The sequence below is a fragment of the Bemisia tabaci genome, chromosome 5 (genome assembly GCF_918797505.1).
Source record: "Bemisia tabaci chromosome 5, PGI_BMITA_v3".
Lineage (NCBI taxonomy): Eukaryota > Metazoa > Arthropoda > Insecta > Hemiptera > Aleyrodidae > Bemisia > Bemisia tabaci.
The window spans coordinates 55,600,148-55,621,136 of NC_092797.1; the positions used below are offsets into that span (position 1 = coordinate 55,600,148).

Below are 20,989 nucleotides of genomic sequence, written 5' to 3' on the forward strand. Positions count from 1 at the left end.
TTGAATTTCTCTCTCAAATTGCGACAAAAATGAACACAGGAAAAAAAAACACATTGGATCTAGAGTCCAGACTCTTAAAAACATCGACAAGAAAAAATACTCTTGATTCAATTGGATTTTTGCTTAGATCAAGAACCAAGCCTCTTAATTTGAGCGGATTTCCTTTTGATTTAAGTAAAAATCTGATTGAATCAAGAGTATTTTTTCTTGTCAATGTATTCAAGAGTCTGGACTCTGGATCCAATGTGTTTTTTATTTTTTTATTTCCAGTGAAAAATTCCGGACCTTATAGCGGAATTTCCGCACATTTATAGTACTTCCGGACCGCGCTTTCAAAATCAGTGCTATTTCTGAACTTTCCAGAAATTCCGAACTTGTATAGACACTCTGCAATGAAACCACTTTTAGAACCTTAAAGTTTAGTATGAACCGAGTTATGAGCGTTTGAAGTTTCCGAATTTTGTCCGACCTCACCTATCGACTCGATCCACCGTGCGTCGACTCGGCGCGTGCTTTTAAAATATTGACGCTCGATTTGGCAGTGATCACTGATCACCCTCTCACGGTGATCAAGCACGCAAACGTCCTCTCGGCGTTTCCTCGACGAGATCAACGCGCCTCCTCGCCGCTCCGCTCCGTTCCATCAATGGATGACGTCGAGTGCTTCAGGCGCATCCACAGGCAAATGGGCCTCTTGCGAACTTCAGCTAGGGCAAAATGAAGCGTAATCAGGGTTGCCACAGGATTTAAAAACTCAACTTCACTCACATTTCCCTCACACATTTTGGTAAAATTCCCTGACAGTTGAAGATTTGCCACATGCTTAACGAGACATAGTTTTCAGGCAAAATTTCTTGTTCGAAACGTTAAAACCGTTCTGTTTAGCGTATATCCATTTAGCAGAGGAAAACCAGGCCACATTAGCTATTGCCACATTTAAACCGGGCACTTTTAATTTTTTACAAGAGAACGTTTGTGCGGATTCCTTTGAAAATTTCAAGGAATTTGCTTCAAACTACGCAAAAAATTCACTAAAATTCGCACAGCCGTTTTCACGTAAAAGATGCAAATGCCCGATTAATTTTGGCAAAAGCTGATGAGGCTTGGTTCCTTCCTGTTTAACGCGGTCCCAATAAGGTTATTTTTCCCAGACACTTTTTCGAAACTTTTGAAAAAAAAGAAGAAGATGGGGTTGTTGAGTAAAAAAATTCGCTATTTTGGTCGCAAGGACGCTGGTTTTGGAGGTGATGAGACTTTTTGCTGAACTATAAACTTTAACCATTAAAATGCGATCCTGTGGTTGGCCTTACCGATCCATCACCCCAAACCGAGTCTACAAATTAAAAAAAAACTGAAATAGGCTAAAAGGAACCGAATCAATTTTTCTAGAAAAATGTTTTATGAGTGATTTTAAGCTTAATAAGTACATTAAGGCTCAGAGATAAATAATTGCAGTATTTTATTAACAAATTTGAAGTTTATTTTTAACACTGAAAGTATTGCAAGACAGACACTTTAAACCTATTTTTCCCTGATTGCAACTTGGTATGACTATTTCCTTTAATCCAGCCCCATTCATAGATTAAATAGATGAGCCTTTTAAAAAGATCCAATTTGAGAAATCTATTTAATTTCATCCAATCTGCAACGGCCGAGGTAGTAATAACCAAACTGAATGGCTGAAGGAAAGAAACCAACGCGCGCGGGACACTGAAAGCGACTTCAATTTAGAGCGTATGCAATTTGACCGACTTAAAAGTTAATTGAGCTGTATTCAACGTTAGCAAGGCTCTCGCGGTGTGTCGAGACGAGCACTAACACAATTTTCGCCGTGCTAGAAAATATGATATCTGCAAAATGGCACTTTTGAGAAAATAGAGTGAGAGCTTACAGCGTCACCATCAGTTTGAAAAATTTGCTGTATGCATAATGAACTAAAAATTATTGAAATTAATGAAGTAAGGTAGCCGCGAAAATGATGAAAGCTGTGTCATAGCACAGAACGTATTCAATTTCATCGACTTACAAGTTAATTTAGCTTTATTCAGTGGTTGCGCTGCTGATCAAGTGATGCCAAATATATTTTTTTTTAAATTTATAAATTCATTCTTCGTTACAAGAATTAAAAAAAATGAGTCAAGGAAAATCATATAATGTTGCTAGGATTTGGCAACTTTTTAGTTTACGTTAAGTAAAATATGAGTGGATCATTGAGTGATGCTCACAGGATAATTTTCTCATAAACACAAGGAGCTTTTAAAGTTTCCATATTTTGTCCGACCACTCTCCGTGACTAGCTCCTCTTTGCGCCATATTGAATCTCTGATTCATACCACCTAGACCGAAAACTGAACGGAGATGCAAATTGGAACTTCATTTGGTTGAGAAGTGAACTTTAGTTTACTACGAAATCTCAACGATATTTCAGGGCTTGCGTAAGCAACCCGCAACAAGTACTCAAGAATCAGAAAAAGAAACTGCGAAATTCGACACTTTTTTTTATTTTTTCAAAAATAATAAATAATCAAAATTTGCCGTCTCTATGTGTTTCACGGCATACCTATAGAATCCACGGCCGGATATCAAATTTCATGACGTTACGGAAAAAATTAGATTGCTGATTTAACAATTCAATTGCTAAAAAAAAGTGACCGCAACGTTTCAACGTAGATTTTACGACAAAAATATGCTCTTTTAACCACGACTGCAAGCTAATTTAACCACGGGGGTGATTAAAGTAGCATTTTTTGGTTGTAAAATCTACATTGAAACATCGCAGTCACTTTTTTTGGGCAATTGAATTGTTAAATCAGCAATTTAATTTATTCCGTGTATCATTTTAAAAAGTTACATGAGACTTTGCATCTCTGTACCCGAACCGGTGCTCAGTGTCTGCGATGGAAAACTTGAGTTTTTACGATGGAAAACTTGGAGTCGTATGAATTGGAAGCTCCGTTAATTCGCGTGAAGTTTTTCTCGGCTCCGAGATGAGGGTGGGCCGAAGGGAAGTTTTCCGTGGAATATTGGCTCCGTTTCGAGTGAAAATCGGGCGGGAGGTTTTCGCCGAGTTTGCCTGTCCGTTTCCGGGGAGGCTCCGTCTCCTTATTGCGTTAGCGTTGCTTGCAAATGAGCAGATGAAACGGGAAACGGGGAAGACGGGTTTAAAGGATCCTCGGTGCATCGATCGGGCTCTCGAGTGGCCGACAAGTGTTTTCACTTAGCTCGCTCGCGTCTCTCCGCACCCGACGTCGACGTCACTCCAGCCTGCAACGTCCACCTTCCCACGTCCAAACGTCCCGAGCCTAAACTCCCCGTTTAGAAAGAGCACAGGATCAGCGTTCCAAACTCACCTTCCAGTTTCAGGAGCCATGTGGCGCACCGAGCTCGATTTGAATTTTTGCCTATATGTTACGGCGCATTTAGTGAAAAGTTAGGCGCACGATGTTTTAGTTACAGAACTAGTAACTGAACTTGAGGGAAGTTCGAAAAATCACCAGACAGAAAAATTAGGATTTTTTTGGTGGTAGTGGGGGGGGGGCGGGCGGGGTGGCAATTTTTAGGGGCCACGTTGGCGCAGAGCCTTCATTTTTTAGGGACCATTACCGATTTACTAGGCGCATTTGGCGCGTTGGCGCCTGTGAGTTGCGAACACTGCTAACAGGATGTACGGGGAAATAGGTATTTACCGTGCGTCATTTTCCACGGGGGAAAAAAAGCTAGGGTTTGTCGGATGATACGGACTTTTCCAATTAGTTATGGTAGTGCCCCGATTGGTTGTGGAAGTGTACCCCAATAAATTGTGGTAGTGCCGCCGATGAATTAGGATACTAACCGAAAGTGTTGCGTTACTATGTATCCACAACTGGACCGCGTTTAGCAGAAAGGAACCCAGCCACATTAGCAACTGCAAAATTTAACTGAGCCATTTAATCATTTACAAGAAAACGTTTTTGCGGATTTTTTTGGTTGAAAAATTTAAAGAAATTTCCTTCGTACTATGCAGGAAATCGACTGAAAGCACAAAAATCCGCACAACTGTTTTCATGTGCAACAGTAAATTGCCACATTGAATTTGACTATAGCTGATGTGGCTTGGTTCCTTTCTGCTTAACGCCGTCCAATTAATTAGAAATGCCACTATCATCCTACAAATTAGGGTGGTACCGCAATTTTAGGGGATAACCTCTAACGTTTTTTTCCCGTGCAGTTTGAAATTTTAATTAATAAGGGCATAAAAATGAACTGAAATATCAAAATATCCTGATTTTTCCCGAACTTTCTAAAATTTTCTCCAACTCGTCCTAATTTGTTTGTAAAAAAAAGATGAATTTCTTGATTACTTTTGGAAAAGTGAACATTGCGCTATACTTCATTCATAGAAGACTAGAGACGCATTGTTTTAGAGCACCATAGAATAAATACTTAGAGATTCGTTAATAATTCGCGAGAGAAACAAGTACATGGAGGTGCGACTTTCTCTACTTTAAGAATGGAAAATTTCCCCGACCCCCGGCAAAACTCTCTGACTTTTCGGGTTTGCCCATCCCGTTTATGATTGAGAAAATAACGAGAGTTCCGGCACTACGTCAGGGGATAAGAGTTAAGAAAAGAAATGGAACATTAAAGTAGCGTGGAGAAGAGCTGAGAGTTTTGAAATATTGTGGAAGAGCTTAAGAGGAGGAACTCGTGTTAGCGAAACGATAGAATTCAAATTTCAGATCACTTCCTTTTATTAAAAATTGAAGATTTTTTTGCTCACAGTTCAAAGAGAAATAAATGCGGTCCACAAGAGAGGATAAGATGAAACGGAAGATCGAGATCAAAAAGGGGAAATAAGAGATTAGAGGAGGTCTTGTAGTTTGAGAATAAAGACTTGGAATTTCAGATCTACTCGAGCGTGGACTTGCGGGGTCAGAAAGATGGAAAACAGCACAAAAGATGGAAATTACACTGGCGCATACAAGGGATCTGAAGATGATGATGAGAAGAGATGACGTCACTTACAGTGTGAATGAGCGCGTCTTATTGGTTAGGTTGGCAATTGGCTCGCCTAGTTTTGTCTACCAAGTCATCAACTTTATTATAATTTTCAGGGGAATACAACAAAAATCGGGGACGAAAAAGTTGGGAAGTGACGACTCTGATTTTTGACTGACTGGAATCGGAAAATGTAAGAATACTGCCGAAAATGTGAGTACACCTCGATGGATGGAATGGGTCTGTTGCATGCAAGAGATACTGCCAAATGGACGAATTTATGCTAGAAGGAGCTATGTGCATAGGATTTGCATGTAACATAGTTCCTTTTAGCATAAATACGTCCAAATATTATACTCTGTACGCGTAAAACCGCACGAAAATAACGTTGGGCACGTCAAAACTGTTCGAAATCCATTCTTAATGCGCAATTTGCGTAGTTTGTAAAACGCTTTTTCAAGTTTCCCGCGTCTGCGGACAATTTCTTTCAGGCATCGCCAACCAGGTTCGCACAGGCAGAGGAGTCAGAACAACTGACCTGAGTCAACAAACAATTAACTAATTTTTCTTCTATTGTAGGATTTTAATCGTTTTCAGGCGTTAGTTTTCCTTTCCTTTCCTTATTCTGCGAAAACGAAAGCTTTGAATTATTGAAAATCTTACGCAAGGAGAGTTTATAACAATCCGTGAGATAGTTCGTGTATTTAGGTTATGGCCTCTCTCCGAGCAAACCTGACTGCCGGCCACTAAGATAAACTGACCGCGTGCGCGGTGAATTTGAAAAAGCGGACTACAAACTACGCAGATTGCGCTCTAAGGAGTGGATTTCAGACTTTTCCGATGTGCCTAATGTGATTACCGAGCGATATCACTCTTAAAAGTGTAGTCAATTGGCTGTTTTGCCGCAATCACACACTGAATTCAGCAGCTAAATGGGGAAGTCGACAGTCATCGCCCAACGGCTGAAATTTAGGAAATTCGAGTTATTTTCATCCAGATGTGTATCAAATCTACTCGAATAGTTTAGACAAATTCAACATTAATCCGATGGTTGCTGAGAATCGTTGCTGAATTTTGCGCGTCACGCGCTAAATTCAGGCATCGGGCCGATGACTTCCACATTCAAGCCACATTCAGCTCCCACATTCAGCGTGTGATTGCGGCATTTCTCTTGCCAGCAGCAAACCCGTTGCTTAGATTTTTTGTGTGGGTTCTCTAAAATGTATTGGCATTGCTCGGAAGGGCTTGATTTTGAAAAAATGCAAGGGTCTTGTTATCAAACGTTTCATCGTTAATTTATTCTTGATAAGCGACAACAATGCTGGTGTGAGAATTCAGCGCCTCGGCTAAAGTCTCTCTTACCTCGGCGCGGAGATCGCGTTCTCGCTCCAGGTCCCGTGATTTAAATCTGAATACTTGATGCAATTACCCGCGCAGACCCAATTGGACCGTTTACTCACGAAAAGACTCAACCGACGAAAACTCGTGGGTCTCCGGAGCGCAGATGGATTAAAAAACCTAAGGCCTGAGGGTGTGTAGAGCTTAGGCCCTTTCCCTAAAGAGCGCTTCAATTTTAACTCAGAAAACGAGAGTAAATTCTTTATTCTGTGTCGGAAATATCTCACAATCCCGAATTACCTTTGGACCTCTGTCCGTTTCCGGAGCTTTTTGAGGATCTGGGGCAGTGGCGCAGCGTGCTTTGAGATATATCGATTTATCCGTCACTTAACCCTGTGGAAAAGGATCGATGAACTAGGTGTTCGCGACCAACACCGTAATGATCGATTGTTTACCATAGCTTCAAATGGGGACACATCGATTATCGATAATTCGCGCCTCGCCACTGATTCCGAGTTGCTGAGGGAAAAGCTCTGCGCCTGGAAGAAAACTTGAGGAAATTCTAGAGGAAATGCCGGACTGAGCCCCTAATTACGGGAGAACTATCATTCTGCAGCGGGCTTTTGAGAGCGACACAAGGGTCGGAGGACCGCTCGTATAAGACGACACACTGAAATGGGGCTTTCGCGTGATCCGAGAATAATTGGACAGAGCTCAGCAGAGAGGAACTAAACCACGTCAGTTTGAGACCCGGGAGGAGAGATCCCGACCCGAGTTTTACTCCCCTGCGAGACTCGATTTTATAAAGATAAAGTTTGAGGCGGTTCTTCGGCACTATAGAGACAAGTCCAGAATTCGACACAAACAAACAATCGGCCAGATGTTCTAATCACAAAATCGCATTTTGATGATTGAGGCTTGTGGATTTAAAAATAAGAAGAAAAAAGATTAAATTTTATTTACGCCGCTGAATGCTCTGACTAAGCACACCTCGAAAGAAACACAGGGACAAGAAGTTTCCCGGCAATTTAATAGGGAAACCGTTCCGTTTCTATCCTGATTATAATCAGAGTTGCAAATGAACGTAAAAATGTCAGACTGTCCCAAATTACATTATTTGAATTGGTAATTTACCACGAGACGTCACGTCGCACTGAACAAAGTATGTTTTCGTGAGCACGTTACTCGAAAAAGTCCAAACTCTCTGTGACGCCGTTGCAAGCGCCCCTTCATCACCTCACCTCGCGCAGCCACGACGAAGAAAGAGAAACGAAATTTTAGTCAGATTCGAGGTGCCGAGACTTCACATCACTCGCTTTCCATTGCCCCAGTCACAAATTAACACGGAAGCGTCTTTCTTGTTTTAAATATTAAATTGAACGACGCTAACTAGAATAGACCTTACTGCAACAGATGTTGCCTAATTTCTTCTCATATTATATTTCTAAACAAGGAAACTTAAGCAATATTTTGGGTTGATTCTTTGAGTGTACTCTATGCCCTACATATCCATGGAGGAAAATCAAAATGCAGTTTCAAGGCAGCGCGTTCACTGATAAAAATATTTGTGATCTTGTGTTACTTCTGGTTAAAAGAAGAAGTGAAACACAAAGTAACACACATTTTGTGTTGATTTTGGTACAATTTGCGGTGAATTTAGCGCAGAAAATAATGAAGAGACTGGGAAAATGTATTTCTCCGATTGCGACGTTGCGGTATTCACCACTCATTTTCTATTACATGTCTTCAAGAAAGCTAGTTAGCATTTTCTCTTAATTTCGCCAATCGACGGCTAGATTTATTTTGTGTTTTACTTCCCGTACTAATCAATATTTTTGTTGAAATTCCTTTCTGTGTTCTTGAGTTCTGCGTTACATAAATACAAGATGCGAGAGAATTAGACGATGTAAAGGTTGTATTCATAGTCGCTCCTGGAACAGCTACCCTGGTAAAAATTGGCAGTAGAATCTGTGTTCCAAAATACCATGACCTACAGCCGGCTGTAAGATTTCCAATAGCTTCTACAGCCGGCTACACAATTTCTTATAGCCTTTTATAGCCGATGGCGATTAAGCAACAGCCAGGCGATAAAGTGTATGCTAAGCGTTACTAATTACGGATGCTAGGACTTAGTGAGTTTTTGGAATACTGCTCTCTTTTTGGGCCGTAGTGTCTTGATTTATTTTGCGAGGAAAGCTCCGTACTTTTGATGGATGCCTGCCATTACTAATATATTAGAGCGCCTTCAGTTTCGTATGATACTGTGCAATACCTCTGGTGTGAAATAGTTGCTTCAAGCGCCGTGGCACGCTGCGGCGCGGCAGGCGGGCAGCCAGCGCGAAAACGTGCATTGGCGCCTACAAACCTAACAGGGATACTTCACGCGTTGCGCAATGCGTGAAGTATCCCTGTTAGGTTTGTAGGCGCCTCACAGTGGATCGAGCCAATGGTAAAGGTCGGACATAGGCCCAAAAATGAAAGTGAAGGAACATAATGTTTCTTGGCATTTTCTTAAAGTAGACTCTTTAGCCGAACATAAAATACCAATATTACATCTGAAAAAAAATTTAAAGCGATGTAACGGACGTGTGATACACCGTGTCCACATTGAGGTGAATTTCGGGTACATTTTTAGCCTAGACGTTACTCCTATATTTTAATTATCCTGCATTTTTGTATCAAATTTTGGGGGTTGTCCTCTATCATTGATGCAATGGGGAGAGAGAAACACCCATTGCCATATTTTTCATCCTTTTTTTTAATACTAATATCAGTGCACAGACATGGTACCCTAAAAAACCCGGTTTTCCAAATTCAGTGAATGATTTCGACATTGTTTCAGAACATTTCAAAGAAAACCGACCTAGAGGAATGTTCCTTATATCCCTAGGAACCAATATCAATTGAGAAGTTTTGCCTTTTTTTGCCTTTTTAGAAGTTAGGCCTATAAATGTGATGACAACTCGCTCCTCGAAAAAACCAATATTTGAATTTTAAAGAAAAGTCCTAGTTTTTTGCATCTAGGAAGGCTGGAAGGCTCCCATTGGGTTGGTAACTTACCACCGTTTCGAATTGGCTTTCGGAATAAATTAGTCATGCCCTCCCCCCCTCTCCCTTCCAACGCCAATAATATCATCTTGCACCACAATCTTGTTCTTTCTATATCGAAAAAAGGAGGGGACACTAAGTCAATTGGACTACATTTTGCAATTTGGAACTATAAATTCTGGCCCGGTTTAAAAACAACGTATGTGCTATTAGTTTCCCTAAGCACATAAGTGTTTTTCCAGAAGAGCCAGACTTTATAGGTCCAAATTGCAAAATGCAGTGCAATTGATCGTAGCGCAATTTGATTTCTTTCTTGGTCAATATATGCATCAATTTTAGGGATTTGTGACTTTATAAAATTTTACTCTCTCCTCCCTTTCAGTAATTTTTATTCTTTTAAACAAATGTTCCTCTCAACCTCCTACAATTCTGCAGAAATGATGCCCCTGGTTTTCATGAAAAATCGTTCGACTTGATTGTTGGTTTGAGTTTTTTACAATTCGTCGCTCTTCTAACGTGAGGGCGTATCTCTATTTCCTCATGAGCCCCAGAAAGATGAACTTACGTGTAAAACGGGGTTCACGTTGAAATTGAGATACGCCTTTACGTCAGAGGAGCGACGATTTGAGCGGTCACCATATCCTCAGATTTGCGTTTGTTGCGAGCCTCCGACCCCAAATTACGGCGAAGAAAAAGCCAAAACTCCTTTTACCGGAAGCTCTGGATCTGCTCGTCAAGGAACAGTGCTTGGAGCACCCTGTATAAGTGGAATATTTCTGCCCCCTCAGTTTTCATTGTGAGTCATAAACTCTCTTTTTTATTTTAATTAAGTTTTGCTTTGTACCTGAACAGCTCACTTAACCGCATCGTATCCAGCTAGTAAATTTTGGAAGCGGGGGAAGGGGGGGGGGGCATTGCTTGTTTAAAAATATTCACATTGAGTTTACAGCAAAATAAAAGAAGAAAACAAAATATTTGTAGCTCAGCAGAAACAAATAAAATAATAATTAATCGCAATAATTATTAGAGCATTTACTATTTTTTGAAGAGTTTCAAAGAGGAAAAAAAATCAATTTTTCCTACAAACCGCTGACTTTAACGCCTTTTCAATATGATATTCAGCTTTCTCGTGAAAAATTACCGTAGAAAACATATATTTGTGTATCATATGGCGGTTGACAGTCACACGATAACCCTATGTCCGCGCCGCCCTATCCTTCGATCCACAGTGCGCCTGTGCGTCGCCGCTCCGCTTTGTGTTAGGCTCTACTATTTAATCTGGCGGAGTTAGCGTTATTCAACTCATGATTTTGAAATGTTTGCACATCCTGTATGAATTATTCTCATTTTAATTGATGAAAACAGATAGGTATTAAAGGAAAATATAATGTGTGTAAGGTGGTTCCGTATCATAATGATTTCCAAAGCACAAGAATTTCTACACAATTTCTTATAGCCTTTTATAATCGATGGCGAAAAATCAACAGCCAGGCGATAAAGTGTAAAGTCCGGCGATAGGAACTATAGCCCGGCTGCATAATTTTTTATCGCTTCGTATAGCCCGGCCGTATGATTTTCTCCGCATTCTACAGCCAGCTATATGATTTTCTGTAGCCTTCTTTAGCCGGCTATAAGAATTCCTATGGTATTTTGAAACGCAGCTCTTATCGCCAATTTTTACCAGGGCTTCTTCCCTTGAGAGACCCCGTATGGTTTAAATTGCAAGTGAGCGAGGTTTAAAAAGATCCTTAACATATTTTGGCGAAACTTGGGTAAAATTCAGCAGAAGAGCTTTGTAAATGGGTCCTTTATAGGGGTTGCAATGATCTACAACTACAAAAAATACAAAATTCGAAACAAAATAAAGTGCAAGTTTTTAAACGTTTAGGTTAGGTTCGCTTCTACCTTACGGTTTGTCATGATCGTAGATTTGTTTTCTTATTTCTAGTATTCTGTACTTTTTGCAGCGGTAAATCATTGTAATCCCTTTCGAGGGTCCACTTCTTAAGTTCCACTCATGAGCTTTACCTGAGCTTGGCAAAAATTGTTATTTGTATGATGCTATATGCGTTAAGGATCTCTTTGAAACTCATTTAATCATAATGTAAACCATAAGGGACTTCCTACGGAAAGAAGCTGTTTCAGCGGGCTGATTCTAGAAATTGAGAGACAAATCTATAGACAAAGAGGATGTAGAGCGTATGGAGCGATCCTATAAGTTGAAATGGGAGGTTCTTATAGGCTTTGTAAGAGAGAAAATGACGGACTAACTAAGGGGTTTCCCGTGGCTTGTCGTTAGTTAGTCTGTTGCCTACCTCTTTTGTTTACTGCAACCACCCGCTTCCAACGATAGTATTCTTCCCTATCTGTTATCTTCTACGCCTATCGCTTTGTCTACCGATTTCAGCAATCAGCCCGCAGCACCGATTATAAGAATACGCGCTCGGCCTTCACTCCCGTTTTAAGGAAAAACGTCATAAGAGCCTTCAGGCGTTGCTACATGTCTTCCGATAAAATACGAATTTTCAACGAATCTGTTGGATATTTTTCTTGAAATTTTTCAGAGATTTTCACGCGCTGTTTGATTTAAAGTGTGTGAAAATTTCAAGGAAACGTCTTCATGAGCCTTTTCAAAAAATACTGTTTCAGTAGAGGAAATTTGATAACTCCTCCGGGCTGATTGATGAAACTGATAGATAAAGCTTTAGACAAAGAAGACATAGGGAGTATGGAGCGATTCTATTGGCTGAAATGGTTGGTTCTTATAGACTAAGGGAGCGAATTATGGACTAATTAATGGGTTTCTCGTAGGTTGCCGTTAGTCTATTACCTACCTCATTTGTCCATGGCAATCGCCCGCTACTACCAATAGGATCCCTCCATATCCCTTTTGTCTTCTTTGTCTATAGCTATGTCGATCAATTTCAACAATCAGCCCACTGAAGGCTTATAGGACGTTTTTCCTTCGCACGGCAATGCAGAATATAACACTGCAACGTTATTTCACGTTATATACAACGTTTTATTCCGAGGGAAGAAAAACGTGTTCAACTTACTCCGTTCTCAATGATTGTTAAGTCTCGTAAAACCGGGCAACTACCGATACATAATCCGAATGAGTAGCTTAAGAAATGACGTCACACATGACTCGCGGATAATTTTCTCACGAGCAGATCACAGATTCACGAAATAAATCCAACATGAGAGAAAAGAACCCCGATTAACCCCACCGCGCTCGACTCGGGCGATCGGACTGGAGAACGGCATTTCCCGAGATTCGAGGGGCGGCAGCGGGTAGGGTTGCGCCGGCGGGGGCGGGGGGAGGGGGGGGGCGGGGCGGACTGAACTGGTTGGCGCAATTTAAAGAAGGAGCGCGCGGAATGGTTTAACGGCCGGTGAATTATTCACGCGGGCCGCGAGCTCGAGCGGGGTGTCACGCAAACTCGGTAAACAGCCACGCGACGACGCGGGGAGGGTCGCCCCTTGGCACCCCCCGGTCCTCCCCGGCCCCCGGCCCCGGGCGCTGCGCCCCTTATCAACCCCCGCGACGTGTCCATCATACTTAATGACTGTTTACTCCGGGTCCGAGTCCATGAAATAACGCTGCGCCGCGCCGCGGTGGCCACCCTGACGTGGGCACCCGCGCAGGGGATGAATAGTTCGCAGTGGATGAGGGAAAAAACAACTTTAAAGGGGGTTGCCAGAAGAGTAACTTCGTCGGGTGATTTCACAGGGTGTCTACTTGTTTATTATTTTGGGAAATTCTGATGAAATCCTGATTTCATAATTTTTCCCAATTCTGATCAAATCCTGATTTTTTGCGGAGAAAAATTAACGGACGGATAACGGATAATTAACGGAAGATAAGCAGCGGTCGACTTTTCTCAGATCCTGGTTTTACGACCGATTTTTCCTGAAATCCTGATGAAATCGGGATCGAATCCTCATAGAATCGGGAAAATCCTAATGCTAGACACCCTGTAAATTCAGACGTGTGCAATCTATTCCGCAGATCCTTTGTCGCTCTCATTGGTTTTCGTTGAGCTCCGACTTGGCGCCAAGATTACAGTGTCAACCTTAACCCGACCAGAGATCTACCACGGTGATTTACTCTTCCATAAGATGCAAATTCTCTGGGTGGGAGGACAAAACGCACGATAAAGTCAACATAAAGTTACGATTTTTACAATTTTTGAGTAAATTAAACGAGAAGATTCCGAACAAGGTTAAGTGTGTAATTCCCAGTGGAGTCAGTCGAGTGGTTGCCGCATGAACAGTATCCATTTTATTTATGTATTTATGATTCATGCACTTATTTTTTCTTCAATTGGTATGAATATTCAAATCGTCCTGTCTTGGTGCAACAACAACATATGAACGCAATGAGTGACATTTTGCAATCACAAGCGGGGAAAAATCAAGGCGCTGCGACTTTTTCAATTAGCTAAGTCTGGATGCAACTATTCGTGTTCTCAGGATGTCCGTGTTGCATACACAAAAAATTGCAGGCGCTCTGGCTTTTTAGAATACAACGAAAATCTACGATTGCTAGCTCTCAAGGTTTTTCTACGTTGCATTCACAGTCGTGTTCAACATGAAATTCTCGAATTTTGGGCGAGTTGCGCATAGCACCATGACAGCGTTGCCAAATGGTGTAAGTCGCGGAAATTTTATCTGCAGTGACTTGCGGGACTCACAACCGCGATGCCTTCAGGAAAATGTTTTTGGTTCCGCGATCCCTTCGTGGGAATGTTTTTGATGAAAAATTTGCACCATTTGGCCACACAGCCAAGATGCAACATGAATCATTCGAACCCCGGAGATTTCATGGTAAATTCGTTTGTAAAAGTAACGTGAAACCCGTGAGAACTAACAAACGCATGCGCAGCCATACGTTAAGTATATTGTTTAAGAAAACCAGAGCGCCTACAATATTAGTGTATGCAACACGGACATCTCGAGAACACAAATAGTTGCACCCAGACTTGGCGATTGAAAAGGCAGAGTGCCTTCAATTTTTCCGCTGAAGATGACGAAGTGTGTCTCTCGTTGAATTCATACATCGTCGTTGGATTAGGATAGGGCATTGATTAAATTGAAAAGAGGAGGAATAAGTAAATTAATAAATAAGAAAAATAAAATGGAGACAATTCACGTAGCAATTCCTCGCCTGATTTCATCGGCAATGACAGACTTAAACTTCTTCTGAATCTTCTCATTCAATTTGTTTGGAAAAATGTAAAAATTGTATCGTTGTGATCATTTATTTCTCCTGTATGTGGCAGCGATGCCAAATTGTGCGGTTTGAGGGACCATCATCGGTAAAAATAAGCGAAATCACGGCCATTCGTGATCTTTGCTGTTTGCAGGATGACAATTTTTCTTTGATTTAAAAATTCTCCGACTTTTCGGATATTTTGAACATAAAAATTCCCATCAATTCTCTAGCTTTGCAGCGTTTTTTCGGCATGGTCTCTGATAAAAATTCCAATCACAAACATTTTTGAGCGCGAAATACTTATCTTGAAAGATAATAAATGCAATGTTTTTGGCTGGAGGAACTCGGTAACATTTCTCGATTTTTGAGGGTTTAGCAAAATTCCTCGAGACTAACGCGAAGAACATATCGATAATGAAATTGGAGAAATACACATTTCAGTTTGCGCCGCTGCAAACTTCCTGTCACATTTTATTTTCTACATGGAAAACTACTAAACGTTCTTGAAAACAACTCGGGTGATTTTCTCCTCTATATGAAAAATATGGAGGGAAACTTTCAAGGCAAGATTTGTGTTGGGTTTGCTTTTTAAAAAAGTAGAATCGGTGCGGAGACTTTGAAACAAATCAACCAAGATACGCAGTATTAGCGTGGATATGTGGAGTTACATGGTGTTGCTCTAAAGTCAACGAGGCTCCATCCCATTTTCTTCGTGACGAGCAAATACGCCAATTCTCGTAATCAAATAATCCGTTTTGCAGGTGAAGCGAGCGACGCCAGTTCCACGCCCTCTTCCCAGGGTCGCGAAATTCCCCAATTCCAATTCCATCATTATCGGCCATCGGTAAGTCCCCTTTTACGATCCCGTTTAATTTCCGGGACCCGCGTCGCCTTCAAACTATAACCGAGTTACGGCTTGGCGACTCACATGCCAATCATGCTGCAAGTTCGAAAAGACCTACAGTTCACGCCAAATAAGTTTTCGCACCCTCTTGCAGTTCGCAGAAGATCGTCTACCTTCAGTTTAAGACTAAATTGAATACGAGAATCAAGATAGCAGATCTTCGGTCGCACTGTAAACTTGGTTGGCGTTGATTTTACCCAGATTTTCATGTATCAAATTGTACATCTGAAATATACGTCGTCAACTGGTCCAAAGAACGTATACCTAAATTACAGTGTTGCAAAATTTGAATTTGTATAATTGTAATTTTACCGAGTAACTTTTGAACGCTTACAACCTTATATTTCACTGATTTTTATTTCGACTACGAGTACACGCCAAGATCATGAAAATTGAGGACGAAAACAGCACAATCAATAATCATATTCTTCTCAGAAAATTGAATTGTTTCACTCGATTTTGCAACCTTGGAGTAGAGTTACGTTCTTTCGTCTGAGAAACAACGTACTGTTGTGTGGGGACACAAATCCAAATTTTATTCTACAATCCTCCTCTTCACTTTCCTAAAAAACTATACAAATTGGGGACAGCCTCGTGGAATGTTGTAAAATACTTCACGATAAGTTTCCTGAAAAGTTGTTCATATTTTCGGGAACCCGGAGAATTCATTTAACTACTTATTGTAATCCGGAACTGATATTTCTGGCACATTCATTTGAGTACCGATCTACACTGCATAAAGGAACTATTGACGCAAGGGGCGTTTCCAAAATGAGCGAGAAATATCAGTCCGTTATTGGAAAATGTGCAGTCAAATTGAAATGAAAATTAAGTGAAGCCGCGTCATGAAAAAATCCTCTTCCACAACTTTTAACGAGAGCTCTAAGCTGGTTTTGGCGATACGGCAATGCAAATTTTACACTTTTAGCACGCAAATGTACATGTAATTTTAATTCTAATCAATTTAAAATTTACAATGCTGTATCTTCAAAAACATCTTTGAGTTCAAGCTGGAACTTTTAACCACGTGGGGACTTGAATTATCATATGCTTTCAGTTGAGCCGAAATTCGGTACTCTTTATCATCCGTGCACATAGAATTACCGAACTCTCGAGTGTAAACAAACGAAAATCACGGAGAAATATGAAAGGCTAAAAGCCCCTTCACTTCGGCGATAATGCCATTTGAGCGGCTTCAAATCTCAGTGATTCCACGAATCGAATCGCTCCTACGTAGAATTGGTGACAGAATTCGATAAAATTCTCAGTTCCCCCGAGAGAGGCCCTTTGAGAGGGAAGAGGGAGAGGAGCTTTTTTCAATTTTTTCATACCTACAGTTGAAATCCCAACCCATGCACAGTGAAAGATTGCAACATTTATTTTTGAATTGGACGCTCCGCGAGATCTCTCTAAATGTCGATATGTTAGAGCTCCAGATGCAGACGAAAAAAACAACAAGTATACGAAAATACGTCAGAGTTAGGGGTAGATAGACGTACTAACCCCTATAGTCGAGGTATTTTCGTCTACATAGTGGTTTTTCCGCATGTGTCTGGAATTTTAACTCCTCGCGGAACGTCTAACTCGCACCATAAATGTTAAAAATGAGGTCCTATTCGACGTTTTTACATTATTCCACCGTGCGCATTTCCATTCACGTCGTTACAGCCTCTTTGTCATTCTTCATTGCAGTGGAAGACTTTTCAACGTCGTCGACTGAAAACTTTCGTGATTTTCCTTCTTCGCGCGAAAAATATTCTGAGAAAACTTCGAGAAATGATAATGATTCGTTCTGCTGTAGAAAAGAAAAACGCCGTGCGAACACTCAGACGTTGCCATATTTCCTCCAATAAGACACACATTTTCTACAAAACTTGAGGCAGTTTTCCTATGAACTCCTTAGAGAATATTCTCGGAAATTTGTTGTGGTGTACTTGATATTTTCAAGTAAAAATATTCATAACTTTCCTGAAAAATAAATACTTCATAGGGCACAATTTGGCAACATTCGAATCTTCATACGGTGCACACTAGAGCGGGCTGGTGGAAGAGATCGACCACTTCAAAGGCTTGCACCTTCGTTGGTACGGAAGTTAGAAGTTCATAGAGTGGTTCCATTCGTCTTCTCGTAAAATATTCTTTAAGAATCACCCCTTAAAATTTACAATAGGACTGAATGGACATAAAAATCTGGAGTTCTAATCAAAAACCTCACGTCCGATCTTTCAAAATGGCTAGCACCTCTAGGCAACGTTTTCACAAAAAGCAGGAGCGTTCTTCGTCAAAAACGCAATGATAAATATGGGAGAAACTTTGCAACACCGCAACCCAGATGCGTGGATTCGGAAGTTTTGTCGTCGATACGTTTCTATCTTGTCACGGCATCCTAGTACAGCCCATACAGGGTTGTCACAGAATTTAGAAAACGAAATTCCCCGACATTTCCCTGATTTCCCGACACATTTTGGCGAAATTCCCTGAAAATTGAGGATATGACAGATGGTTAAGAGGACACAACTGAAATGGTTTTCGGGCAAAATTTGTTGTTCAAAACCTTAAACCGATTCTTGAAAGCAAATAGAGGTGATTTAACACAATTTCCCTGACATTTTCGTCATTTTCCCTGAAATTTCCCGGGTTTCCCTGACTTTTTAAAATTCCCTGACATTTCCCGGTTTTTCCTGACTGTGGCAACCTTGCCCATACGGACTAAATTTTGCAATAAGGAACGAGTACTTCTGACAAATCCATAAAACCAACTATCTGAGCGGAGAAATTCACGGGAGGGTTGTTGCCGATCCTCGAAGGAGGGAAAAATATTAGTACTGGAGAAGAAAGTTGAGACACAAATGGAAGAAATGGAGGGAGCCGACGGGCAGGTGCTTTCCCACCTGGGTACTCACCGATGGCTTGCTCTTCACACAGCTTGCTTACTCGATGACGTCACAATCGTCACATCCTCGGCAACGTCACGGACACGGGGACACGTAACGCGGACATATTTGGAATCCCGGGGATTTGCCAAGGGGGTCTCAGGGAGGCGCGAGGGTGGCCACGGGAGGACTCCGAGCGGACGACGAGGGCCGAGGCTGGGCCACGCACGACATTCCGGGGCGGCTACGACGCACAGTATGAGTATGGAGTTGCGGGCAGCAAGAGGGGTACGCCTTCCCAGTGCGCCTGGCCGCCTAGGCAACGCGCATGACAGCCACGGGAGGAGACGCCAGGCGGGTTGCGGCCCAGCGCGGCGCTGTCATGTCGACTTGCGGAAAAATCCGCCGCGGGTGAAGTGGGGTGGGGCGGGGTGCGAAAAATGTCATATCTCGCGATACGCGCTTCGCGGGAGACGTCAAGCTAGGGATCAGAGTTTCCCGGGAAAGTCGAGGGCTGTGAACGGGAGAGTTCCAACTTTGAGTGATTACCGTGTGTACGCACGGTTGCCGTAGAGTTTAGAAACAGAAATTCCCTGACATTTCCCTCATTTCCCTCAAGTTCCCGGATAATTCAAGTTATGCCAAATGGTTGAAAAGACACGGTTAGAAATAGTTTTCAGACGAAAATATTATTGTTCGAATCGTCAGCATCGTTGAATCCCGCATTTCAAAGGCCTTACCACATTTTCACGCGCCCGTATGGGCCGAGGTTGCCACCGAATCTAGAAAATGAAATTTCCTGACGATTCCCTGATTTCCCTCTTACATTATGGTAAGTTCCTGATAATTGAAGATATGCCAAATGGTTGAAAAGACATAGTTAGCGATGGTTTTCAGACGAAATTTGTTGTTCGAATCGTCAAACCCATTCTAGAAAGCAATTAAAGGTGCCTTCAAAATTTTCCCCTGACATTTTCCCTGGCAAAAAATCAGTACTTTTATAGTACTTTCCGAAAACATCCAGGACCTCCTTAACAGAATAATTCAGTGCTTAATTAGTGCCATTGTGGGACGAAATTTCAAAATTGACGGATTGACGTGCGAATTGTGGAAAAAATTACGAAGACACGAAATTCGAGACTCATTGGTGGATACACAGGCTGCACAATCGCGATATGGCGGGCTTATACTGTCGTGCTAAGGAAGATTGTCGTATGAGCCTTCAGATGTAGCTGAATTTTCTTTGATAAATTAAATTTTCGAGACAATGTGAAAATGTTTCCCCTCCGATTTTTCAGAGAATTTTTGTTCTTAATTTGATCTAGGATGCCTTAAAATTTCAAGGAAACATATTCATAACTTTCTTCAAAAATACATACTTTCTGAGAAGAAATTCTAATAGTTTAGGGGAAGGACACATAGACCATTAAAAATTTGTTTTAGAGGACCTACAGATTGCCTTTAGACAGATCTTCTTTGCTAGTATCATACAGCAGCAAATAGGTACATGACAAGCAGATGACGCCAAAGAATTAAAATTTTGAAGATGTCCGAAACAAAGCAAAACAAAGGGAGCGAGAAAGTAATTGGACGATATTTTAAACAGCCTTGAATAAAATTATCGGATGATTCATTGACAATCAAGCACATTGGGTCAATTCCCCCATACTTAAAGATATTCAATGACTTGAAGATTCAAGTGTGTTAAAGTGTTTCAAGGCATGTAAAATGGATTCCTAGAAATGAACTCTAGGAAATTTTTCAGTGAAAGCTGCAGAGAGTTAGTCATCAAAAATTTACATAATAGAATAGCTTCTAATTTCTTCCGTTTAAGATTAGACCCACCACAACCTCATTGTTAGGAAGATGAAATTTGCTTAAATTTAGTCACACAAAGACGAAGTTTTGGGGTGACACTTAAGTCCTTCAGCAAATGAAGGACATCAAATGCCAAGACGGTGGCCTTGAGCAGATAGAACATATGTCTTCCAGAATTGTTACAGGTGGGTTGAAATATTTGCTGAAAGGTGAGCAAGCCAGAGCTGCATGAAGCAAATGATGCTCATCTCCAAAAGGATTAAAAACACTTAGGTAGATTCAATGGTTTTAGCAAGTGCTTATCCTTATGCATCCTCTTGTTTTGCTCTCATTTATTATCTTGTATGCGGGCCCTATCCGACTCGAATAATGCGTACCTACATTGCAACGTTTCAAAATTTCCGCAAGTTTTATACTTTAAAATAATACTAACTGGAAAATCTTCTGTGAATATTAATGAATGAGTGATGAAAATTGACAAAGCATTCCGAGAAAAAACTGTCGGTTAATTTTGTTTTAAAAAAAGGAAGAACAGATACTTGCAACATAGCAATTGGAGAGGTGCATTTTAAAACTTAGCCATCAATATGTCAGCAATCCTACACTTTTGCACTTACTCAAGTATTTTAAACACGCAATGGAGATGTGTCTTTAGGGCTAAACTCTAGCCAAAGTTTTCATCATTTTTCTTCAGAAAATTGTAAATAAGTGTAATGTAAATATTTTAATGTGAGCCGCAGATAAGATTCAAGCTCTTGGAAAAAGTTAAAAATGCTAGATGGCGGCAGACAATTAAAAGTTCCAAACTTTTTG

At 41.1% G+C, this 20,989-nt stretch overlaps 1 protein-coding gene across 8 annotated transcripts in view; it reads right to left on the reverse strand.

Moving 5' to 3' along the window:
• LOC109030874 (multiple PDZ domain protein) overlaps positions 1–20,989 on the reverse strand; it is a 267,841-nt gene that overhangs the window by 240,446 nt on the left and 6,406 nt on the right. Inside the window, exon 1 of one of the 8 annotated variants that reach the window (XM_072300978.1) lies at positions 18,389–18,620. The exons of the other annotated variants lie outside the window; for them this stretch is intronic. The gene's annotated coding sequence lies outside the window, so the exon portion shown is untranslated. Of the gene's footprint in view, positions 1–18,388; positions 18,621–20,989 lie in introns of those variants that run through there. 8 annotated transcript variants of the gene reach the window in all.